Genomic DNA, 11,531 nt, shown 5'->3' with positions numbered 1-11,531 from the left:
TTTAGTTTCTTGTTAGTCAAGTAATCAACTTTGATTTCAAAAATAAAATCTTTTTAAATTTCTTTTTCAAATCTTTTTCAAAATAAATGTCAATCACAACTTTTTCAAAATCAATTTCAAAATCTTTTCCAACTTCTTTTCTAACTTCTTATCTTTTCAAAAATTGATTTTTCAAATCTTTTTCAATTAACTACTTGACTTTTTGTTTGATTTTAAAAGTTTACTATTTCAATCATATCTTTTTCAAAACTACCTAACTAATTCTATCTCTAATTTTCGAAAATTCCTTCCCTCTTTTTCAAAATTCCTTTTTAAATTAACTAATTGTTTTAAATTTAATTTAATTTGATCTAATTTTCCTTTCTTAATTTTCGAACTTTAATTTTTATTTTTATTTTAAATTCAATTTAAAAACAAAAATACTTTTATTTTAATTTATTTAATTTTCGAATTTCTCTTCTCCTCATCTCTTTCTAATTATTTATTCATCTACTAACACCCCTCTTTCACCCAAGGATTCGAACTCATTCCTCTCCCTTGTGTTTGGATTCTTATCTTTTCCTTCTTCCATTATTCTCTTCTTATACTTACATAAGGAATCTTTATACTGTGACATAAAGGATTCCTCTTCTTTTCTGTTTTCTTCTTTTTCATATGAGCAGGAACAAGGATAAGAACATTCTTGTTGAAGCTGACCCTGAACCTGAAAGGACTCTAAAGAGGAAGCTAAGGGAAGCTAAAGCACAACTCTCTGGAGAAAATCTGACAGAAATTTTCGAAAAAGAAGGAGGCATGGCCGAAAATAATAACAATGCAAGGAAGATGCTTGGTGACTTTACTGCACCTAATTCCAATTTACATGGAAGAAGCATCTCAATCCCTGCCATTGGAGCAAACAATTTTGAGCTGAAACCTCAACTAGTTTCTCTGATGCAACAGAATTGCATGTTTTATGGACTTCCATCCGAAGATCCCTTTCAGTTCTTAACTGAATTTTTGCAGATCTGTGATACTGTTAAGACCAATGGGGTTGATCCCGAGGTCTACAGGCTTATGCTTTTCCCATTTGCTATAAGAGATAGAGTTAGAATATGGTTGGACTCTCAACCTAAAGACAGCCTGAACTCTTGGGATAAGCTGGTCACGACTTTCTTAGCCAAGTTCTTTCCTCCTCAAAAGCTTAGCAAGCTTAGAGTGGATGTTCAAACCTTCAGACAGAAGGAAGGTGAATCCCTCTATGAAGCTTGGGAGAGATACAAGGAACTGACCAAAAAGTGTCCTTCTGGCATGCTTTTAGAATGGACCATCCTGGATATATTCTATGATGGTCTATCTGAATTATCAAAGATGTCATTAGACCATTCTGCAGGTGGATCTATTCACCTAAAGAAAATGCCTGCAGAAGCTCAAGAACTCATTGACATGGTTGCAAATAACCAGTTCATGTACACTTCTGAAAGGAATCCTGTGAGTAATGGGACGCCTCAGAGGAAGGGAGTTCTTGAAATTGATACTCTGAATGTCATATTGGCTCAGAATAAAGTATTGACTCAGCAAGTCAATATGATCTCTCAGAGTCTGAATGGATTGAAGGAATCATCCAACAGTACTAAAGAGGCATCTTCTGAAGAAGAAGTTTATGATCCTGAGAACTCTGCAATAGCAGAGGTGAATTACATGGGTGAACCCTATGGAAACACCTATAATCCCTCATAGAGAAATCATCCAAATTTCTCATGGAATGTGATGCATTCGCATATTTGCTATTTTAACTAGTTAGTTTAGTTAAATTTAGTTCAATTTCGTTCATTATTACTAAAATAAACAAGCAATTTGTGAGTTTTTCTCTATGCATCCATGAACCAAGAACTAAGTGAAATTTGGCATAATTCATGCAAATGACTCAAGGAGTTTATATATAAGTTGATGTGAATGATTCCCTTGAAAATTATTGCATAAGATGGCAAGACTTTGAGGAAGATTCTTTGGTTTATGTTAGGTGATGAAGAAAGAAGAATTTGAGCAAGAAAGATTGGGGACATAGCAAGCTTGGCAAGGAGGAAGAGACTTGGGCGTTGCCAACGTGCATTATCACTTAAGTGTCTGGCAATAACGCCAAGTAGCCCTGGAAGGTGAATTTGAAGCCTCAAGCAAGTTGCCAACGCCACCAACAAGGGCGTGTTTGGTGACAACTCCAGCAGCAAGAAGGCTTGGATAGGAAGGGTGTGAAGCACGTTGCCAACGCCAAATTCTGAAGGCGTGTTCCTTGGCAACGCAGCAAGCAACCTTGGGGAGCTAGTCCAAAGCCTCGAGCACGTTGCCAGCCTAGAGATGAGGGGCGTGTTTGAGGACAACACAGGAAAACAACGTTGAATAGAAGACTTGGCCCAGGAGAGGGAGATGCACGTTGCCAACGCCAAGTTCTGAAGGCGTGTTCCATTGATGTGTTCATTGGTGTGTTCATTGATGTGTTCATTGGAGCACGTTGCCAACATGGGTTCCATTGATGTGTTCATTGGCAACGCAGCAAACTTGGAGCTAGGAGGCAGCCACGAGCACGTTGCCAACTCAAGAAAGAATTGGCGTGTTTGGCAACAACACCAGGAAGCTTTGGATGGTGAAGAATGGAGGTATCACATTGCTAACTTGGAAATACAAGGGAGTGTTTACCAAAAACGCTGGTGAGCTTGGCAGCTTGACCTTACCTCCTTCAATGGAGTATATCTTGAGCTACAAAGCTCCAAATGAGGTGATTCCAATGGCATTTGAAAGTAGACATCCAGAGCTTTCCAACCATATATCATTGTATGGGATTGGCATTCATTTGAAGCTTCAAAAGCTGGCTTCATTTAGAGCTTAAGAATCTGAGCACGTTGGCAACGCTGGAAACAAGGGCGTTTTCACCAAAAACGTGTGCGATTTTGGCAGCCTGACCCTGTCTCCTTCAAACGAGCATAACTTGAGTTATAGAGATCAAAATTGAGTGCTTCTAGTTGCGTTGGAAAGCTGACATTCAGAGCTTTCCAACCATATATAATAGTCTATAGTGGAGCATGAGATGGAAGCTCGAATCAGAGTCATCTTTAGGCCCCAAAAACAAGAAAATGAGGTTGAAATTCAAGGAAGCATGAATGGGCCCTGGAGGGGAGCAGCGAGCACGTTGCTAACGTGCCAACAAGGGAGCGTGTTTGAGGACAATGCCAGCCCCATAACTCAGCCTTGGGAGGCTTGGCACGTTTCCAACTTGGGAAGAGAGGGGCATGTTCAGCAACAACTTGGCAGCTTGACCTTACCATCTTTGAGGAAGCATAACTTGAGCTAGAAAAATCCAATTGAGATGATTCCAAGTACATTAGAAAGAAGACACTCTGAGATTTCCAATGATGTATGATAGTCCATATTGAAGCAGAGGATTGACACTCAAATTCTGGGCAACATTAAGCATGAAAGTAGAGTCAAGAAGAAGAAAAGCAAGTTGTTAGCAACAACTTGGGCTAACAACGCCCCAAACACCAATGCCCACTTCCAGGAAAATACTTTGCACGTTGCCAACGTGCATTAAGGCTAGCGTTATTGGCAAAAACGCCAAGCCATTGGGCCAGAAGCATTATGAATGAACTCCTCCTCCTATGTTAGCAACACTTCTTCCATTGAGCCAGGAATTCAACAAAGAGAAAGCCCACATTGCTAGCCCAAATTAAAGATCTATGAAGGAGTTTTAGGGGTAGTATAAATAGAGAAGAGTTTGGTACTTTTAGGGGACTTTTTTTACTTTTATTTTTTTTTTAGCAATTTTTACTCTTAGACACTTTTACTTTTACACTTAGAGTTTTTTTTTGGGTTTTTACTTTTTCTCACCGGTCTTCTATTTTGTTTTTCCTGTAACTTTGAATTTGAGTTTTAAGAACTTCTTCTTCTTCTTCTTCATTCTTCTCTACACTTAGTTTAATTTTCATCTTTGCAATTGTTGTTGAAATTGGAGCTATGATTCACTAAACCCCACTTTCATTAGGGGGAAGAGCTCTGCTCATTTGAATGAGTTGATAACTTTTCTTTTCCTTCTCAATTCAAGTGGTTCATCTAAAAAGAAACTCTTGTTCTTCACAGATTCAATCACCATCGAGAGAGGGATTAATCTATATGAATTATGTGGTGAATTTGAGAAAGGAGCTACATAATTCAGTTTAGAGTTCATCCTTTCATGATTTCCTTGATCAATACACTTTGGTTGGTATGTGAGATGTAACCTCCCTTGGTTGAGATTCTGGAGGTTGTGTGGCTTGGATTAGGAATTGAACTTCATCTCTTCTCATGAACAATTAGATCACGAGAGTGGCAATTGGTTGTGTTGAGAGAAATTGAGTTACCAAGAGATTGGGACTCAATTACCCACAATTTGCCATGGATCTATACCCATGATTGAGAAGGAATTGATCAACATCAATTCATGAGAATTTGCATCTCCGATCCCTAATGATTCTCTCTACCATTAGTTCTCACTTCTTTTGCTCTTTAGTTATTTTGAATGCCTATTACCCAATTCCCTTTTACATTCAAGCACTTTAACTTTCCTGCTATTTAGATTCAGTTTCAATTGTTTGCAATTTACTTCCCCATTCTCTACAATTCAGCACTCTACTTTCTTGCAATTTACTTTTGATGTCATTCAAGTTTCTTGCACTTTAAGTTTCAGTCATTTATTTTTAGTTTCTTTCTTCATTGCAATTCTTTAGATTCCTTGTCATTTAATGTTTGCAATTATGATAAAAAATCACAAATCTCATGAAATCAAAACCATATTTGCTTGACTAAATCTACCATTTAACTAAAGTTGCTTAATCTACCAATCTCCGTGGGATCGACCTCACTCTTAGTGAGTTTTATTACTTGATACGACCCGGTATACTTGCCGGTAATTACGTGAAAATAATTTTTTTTACGTATCAAGTTTTTGGCGCCGTTGCCGGGGATTGGAAAAGATTAACAATGATTAAGTGAATGGTAGTTTAGATTAAGCATTTTCTTTGTTTTTGCTTTGTACAGTTCTTTTAATTTTTTTTTGACACTAAGGTGTTTGAGTTATTGCCTCACTAAGAAATTCTTCTCTGTGACATGAATTTCAATTTTATTTGGTGTTGTGTTTTACAAAATTCAAATGGAGTTCAACTCATCTTGTGATCAAATAAATTTTCTGGGATATCACCCACCATCACCAATTGACTATTCTAATGGTGGTTGGGAATATCACCAAGAAATCACAGATCCTGAGCACTCCAATTCATGGAGATATGCTTTAGAACCACAAGATGAGCAAGAGAATCATATGGGATATTTCTCACCACCACAAAATGATTCAAGTCATTATTCTAATGGTGGCTGGGAGTATCGCCAAGAAATTGCAAATTCTGAGCACTCCAATCCATGGAGATTTGCTCCAGAGCCACAAATTGATCAAGCTAATCACATGAGATGTTGTCCAGAACCACAAAATGATTTATGTCATTACCCTCATGGTGCTTGGGCATATCAACAAGAGTGTGAACAATCAAGTGAAATGAATTTTCTCCCAGAACCACAAAGTGACTTATACTGTTATGACAATCACACAAACTATGGCTGGGAAGGAAATTTCAATGATTCATTTGATTGTACTGTCAATACATACATGGAAGATTGCTCTCCGTGGCCACAAAATGATTCTCACTCTGAGGAATTCTATAATGATTCACATTGTGGATGGGAGGGTCAAAATCAAAGATCACTCAATGTGTCATACTCCATTAATTAAGAGCCATCATCACTTGAGCAAACCTTCAATTTATTTACGCAAAATTATCCAACCTCACCTCCCATTTTTTCACTTGAAAATTCTTCCTCACTTGATTATGTCCCAACACAAAGTCTCCTCCAAGATCCACACCATTCATTCCACCAACCACAAAACTTATTCCACAATTCACAAGATTCATTCCATACCACTCAAAACAACCTCACCACAACACATCCATATCCACAAAATTTCTCTCAACCTTCATCTCTTGAACTAGTAGCTGAGGACCTCCTTCAAAAGTCCAGAGAACTATTGGAAAGACAAGAACAATCCTGGAAAGGGTAAGAAATCCTCTTCAAGAAGATGGATGGGCATTTAGAGCAAATAAGGAGAAACTTAGAACTATCAAATAGTGAGGATGAAGACCAAATTGTGGGTGAGGAAGTGGAAAAACAAAATGAGGAAACCTCTGTATCAAGTGAAAGTTCAATGGAAAAGGAGGTTGTGGAGGTGTTTGAACCTGTGGCTTCATATTCACAAAAGCCACTTGACATGACAAGGGAACATGAAAACTCACAACTCTCTCAAACTTCCCTGAAACAAAACGGCTCAACAATTGAATCCATGATTGAAAGATATGAAGAGGAGATGAAGAAATCTTGGGAAGATCAACAAACCTCCTCCATGAAAGAGCTATTAAAACAAATGTTGAATGTAAAAAAAGAAGTGGAAGCATAAGAAAGTGAGGAAGACACTCAAGAGAAGTCACACTCAAGTGAAGCAGATAAGTATACAGAGGAAGAGTTCATTGAACCACTATTGCACGGAACTCTTGATGAAAAGAAGACTCCAACAATCACATAACCACCAAGACTTGGATTCAAGGAAGTGAAGGTAATTAACAAAAGCACCAAGAAGAGGATTGTGACCAAGCTACCAAGGACAATATTCATGAAGAAAAAAGGGTCAACCACAAGCAATCCTCCCCCTGATCCAGCAAGCAAGCTCAATCAAGTCATTAACAAAAGAAAGCTTGCTGAGGAGAGGTCAAGACAGGGGACACTAGCTGAATCTTCTTCCCCCTTAAGGTCATTCCTATTAACAAACTGGAAGAAGAGGAAGAAAGTGAACAACATGTCAACCTTAGGTATAATTTCTCTTCTCTGCTTTGTTTTCGTTCTTTGTTTTATTTAAATTCAATAAATTGGCATATGGTTACATTCTAAGTTTGGTGTTGCCTTGCAACAAATTGTTTTCAATCTTTTTGGATGATTGCATCAAATCAAAAATGAAAGTGACACACCAAGATTCTAAGTTTGGTGTGCCACTTATTTTCTATGTAATTTATTCAAGCAACACTACTTGTCTGCATAATCATAATGCCTCTGCAGTTTTATTTTTCTCTTTTGATTTGACACTTTTTCATTCTACTTGCTTTAGTTATTTTTCTATCTTTAAATGCTTTCATTTAGTTTGCTTATTAACTGTTTTTGTTAATACATTACCAAGAGATCCTTATTCATGACAGATTCTTAGCTTGGTGATTGTATTTAACATACGACAGTTTCATTTGCTTAGTTTTAATTCAAATAAATTGACATATGATTGCATTCTAAGTTTGGTGTTGCCATGCAACAAAATTTGTTTCCAATCTTTACTGGATACTTGCATTAATTCCAAGTGAAAGTGTCACACTAAGTTTGGTTTGCCACTTATCTTTTATGCAATGTATTGTGCTTACCTTCTTAAGTTTGCAATCAAAATGTCTCTTTCTCTTGTGCCTTAATTGTTATCTTTAATTTTGCTTGCTTGAAACACATGTGCTACTAATGTTTCATTGTGTAAGATATTCATGATCTACCTTAGCCCCATAGCCACGGTTCTAATTGTTGCTTGAGGAAAAACAATCATTCTAAGTTTGGTGTGGGAAGGGAAAGAAAAGGAGGAAAAGGACAACAATAGAGAAGATAAATTACAAGGTGGTAAAGTTCTTTTTCCTCTCATTTGTTTCCAGCACTTTAAATTGAATAATTGTCTTATTACCTTCTCTGTATACATGTGTGGTATGAATAGGCATAGTTTGATTTCTAAATTACAACATGCTGCTGTGACATTATGACTACCAACTTGAGTTTTGTGAATACAAAAGCAATAAAGTATCATGATCTTAAACAAACAAGGAATTAAAGAAGAATTTAGTATGTGTATACAAGTATTGGAAAGCTAGTATGATTGATTGTTGCTCAAGTACATTAGATTTTATTTAATTGAAGTTTTCATCTAGGACATTTTGTGAAATCTTTTGAAAATCATGAAAACCTTGAAGAAGCAAATGCAATTAAGGCAAGAAAAGAAAAAGGGAAAGAATAAGAAAGCTGAAGGCTCTGAGTACCAATGACAATTTCATTGTTATGTAGTTGTGGTGTTTATGTATCAAGTAAAATGCTTGAAAACAAAACACTTAGAAGTCAAGGCTAGGCTCAAGTGCAAAAGCACTCCCTCAAAGCTCAAGGCTCTAAGCATCAATGATTAGAGAGTCAAGAAAAGAAATAAATGAGCTTAATGAAGTCCTCTAATTAAATGCTTGTGGTGCTTATGTATCAAGTGGTAATACTTGAAAATAAAGCATTTAGAGTCGTAGTTTTGTTATCAACTCATGGGGCAAAGCACCCAAAAGGAGAAGCTAATAAGAAAATCAAAAGCTTGTTTCAAGGAAGAAATATAAGAAAAAAATTTCATAAATTGAGCTAGATAGAAGCATCAATCATTTACATTTCTTTTGTGATTGTAGCATGCTTAGAAAACTAGTTTACCATGAACATTGAGTTGCTATTCTTCTTACCTTGGATTGTCAATCTCTATTGCATGATTCTTTTCTTGCTTGAGGACAAGCAAGGTTTAAGTTTGGTGTTGTGATGCATTCACATATTTGCTATTTTAACTAGTTAGTTTAGTTAAATTTAGTTCAATTTCATTCATTATTACTAAAATAAACAAGCAATTTTGTGAGTTTTTCTCCATGCATCCATGAACCAAGAACTAATTGAAATTTGGCATAATTCATGCAAATGACTCAAGGAGTTTATATATAAGTTGATGTGAATGATTCCCTTGAAAATTATTGCATAAGATGACAAGACTTTGAGGAAGATTCTTTGGTTTATGTTAGGTGATGAAGAAAGAAGAATTTGAGCAAGAAAGATTGGGGACATAGCAAGCTTGGCAAGGAGGAAGAGACTTGGGCGTTGCCAACGTGCATTATCACTTGAGTGTTTGGCAATAACGCCAAGTAGCCCTGGAAGGTGAATTTGAAGCCTCAAGCAAGTTGTCAACGCCACCAACAAGGGCGTGTTTGGTGACAACTCCAGCAGCAAGAAGGCTTGGATAGGAAGGGTGTGAAGCACGTTGCCAACGCCAAATTCTGAAGGCGTGTTCCTTGGCAACGCAGCAAGCAACCTTGGGGAGCTAGTCCAAAGCCTCGAGCACGTTGCCAGCCTAGAGATGAGGGGCGTGTTTGAGGACAACGCAGGCAAACAACGCTGAATAGAAGACTTGGCCCAGAAAAGGGAGATGCACGTTGCCAACGCCAAGTTCTGAAGGCGTGTTCCTTACCAACGTAGCAAGCAAAGCTTGGTGCCATAGGGAAGGCTCGAGCACGTTGTTGGGCTGGGAGAGCATGGGCGTGTTCCAAGGCAACGCCAAGCAAGGAAGCAGCCCTGGAGAAGCCAGCACGTTGCCAACTTGGAAGAAAGGGAGCATGTTCAGCAACAACTCCAGCGAACTTGGCATCCTGACCTTGCCTCCTTCAAGGATACATAACTTGAGCTACAAAGCTTCAAAGGAGGTGATTCTAGTGGCATTGGAAAGTAGATATCAATAGAATTCCAACCATATACCATAGTATGGGGTTAACATTCATTTGAAGCTTCAAAAGCTGGCTTCATTTGGAGCCTCAGAAAGGAGCACGTTGCCAACATGGGTTCCATTGATGTGTTCATTGGCAACGCAGCAAACTTGGAGCTAGGAGGCAGCCACGAGCACGTTGCCAACTCAAGAAAGCATTGGCGTGTTTGGCAACAACGCCAGGAAGCTTTGGATGGTGAAGAATGGAGGTAGCACGTTGCTAACTTGGAAATACAAGGGAGTGTTTGCCAAAAACGCTGGTGAGCTTGGCAGCTTGACCTTACCTCCTTCAATGGAGTATATCTTGAGCTACAAAGCTCCAAATGAGGTGAGTCCAACGGCATTTGAAAGTAGACATCCAGAGCTTTCCAACCATATATCATAGTATGGGATTGGCATTCATTTGAAGCTTCAAAATCTGGCTTCATTTAGAGCTTCAGAATCTGAGCACGTTGGCAACGCTGGAAACAAGGGCGTTTTCACCAAAAACGTGTGCGATTTTGGCAGCCTGACCCTGTCTCCTTCAAACGAACATAACTTAAGTTATAGAGATCCAAATTGAGTGCTTCTACTTGCGTTGGAAAGCTGACATTCAGAGCTTTCCAACCATATATAATAGTCTATAGTGGAGTATGAGATGGAAGCTCGAATCAGAGTCATCTTTAGGCCCCAAAAACAAGAAAATGAGGTTGAAATTCAAGGAAGCATGAATGGGCCATGGAGGGGAGCAGCGAGCACGTTGCCAACGTGCCAACAAGGGAGCGTGTTTGAGGACAACGCCAGCCCCATAACTCAGCCTTGGGAGGCTTGGCACGTTGCCAACTTGGGAAGAGAGGGGCATGTTCAGCAACAACTTGGCAGCTTGACCTTACCTTCTTTGAGGAAGCATAACTTGAGCTAGAAAAATCCAATTGAGATGATTCCAAATACATTAGAAAGAAGACACTCTGAGCTTTCCAATGATGTATGATAGTCCATATTGAAGCAGAGGATTGACACTCAAATTCTGGGCAACATTAAGCATGAAAGTAGAGTCAAGAAGAAGAAAAGCAAGTTGTAAGCAACAACTTGGGCTAACAACGCCCCAAACACCAATGCCCACTTCCAGGAAAATACTTTGCACGTTGCCAACGTGCATTAAGGCTAGCGTTATTGGCAAAAATGCCAAGCCATTGGGCCAGAAGCATTATGAATGAACTCCTCCTCCCATGTTAGCAACACTTCTTCCATTGAGCCAGGAATTCAACAAAGAGAAAGCCCACATTGCTAGCCCAAATTAAAGATCTCTGAAGGAGTTTTAGGAGTAGTATAAATAGAGAAGAGTTTGGTACTTTTAGGGGACTTTTTTTACTTTTATTTTTTTTTAGCAATTTTTACTCTTAGACACTTTTACTTTTACACTTAGAGTTTTTTTTTGGGTTTTCACTTTTTCTCACCGGTCTTCTATTTTGTTTTTCCTGTAACTTTGAATTTGAGTTTTAAGAACTTCTTCTTCTTCTTCTTCTTCATTCTTCTCTACACTTAGTTTAATTTTCATCTTTGCAATTATTGTTGAAATTGGAGCTATGATTCACTAAACCCCACTTTCATTAGGGGGAAGAGCTCTGCTCATTTGAATGAGTTGATAACTTTTCTTTTCCTTCTCAATTCAAGTGGTTCATCTAAAAGGAAACTCTTGTTCTTCACAGATTCAATCACCATCGAGAGAGGGATTAATCTATATGAATTATGTGGTGAATTTGAGAAAGGAGCTACATAATTCAGTTTAGAGTTCATCCTTTCATGATTTCCTTGATCAATATACTTTGGTTGGTATGTGAGATGTAACCTCCCTTGGTTGAGATTTTGGAAGTTGTGT

At 38.1% G+C, this 11,531-nt stretch overlaps 1 non-coding gene across 1 annotated transcript; it reads right to left on the bottom strand.

The window, feature by feature from the left end:
- Positions 1-1,185: 1,185 nt before the first annotated feature.
- On the bottom strand, positions 1,186-1,289 carry LOC148565301 (small nucleolar RNA R71). The gene has a single exon (XR_015884038.1). It is a non-coding gene; the product is annotated as a small nucleolar RNA R71 (small nucleolar RNA).
- Between the last annotated feature and the right edge of the window lie 10,242 nt (positions 1,290-11,531).

This window comes from Arachis ipaensis, chromosome B5 (genome assembly GCF_059453495.1).
Source record: "Arachis ipaensis isolate K30076 ecotype BB chromosome B5, ASM5945349v1, whole genome shotgun sequence".
In the NCBI taxonomy this organism is placed as follows: Eukaryota; Viridiplantae; Streptophyta; class Magnoliopsida; order Fabales; family Fabaceae; genus Arachis; species Arachis ipaensis.
Note: the sequence above shows the minus strand (reverse complement) of the source record. Positions and strands in the feature narration are given on the sequence as shown.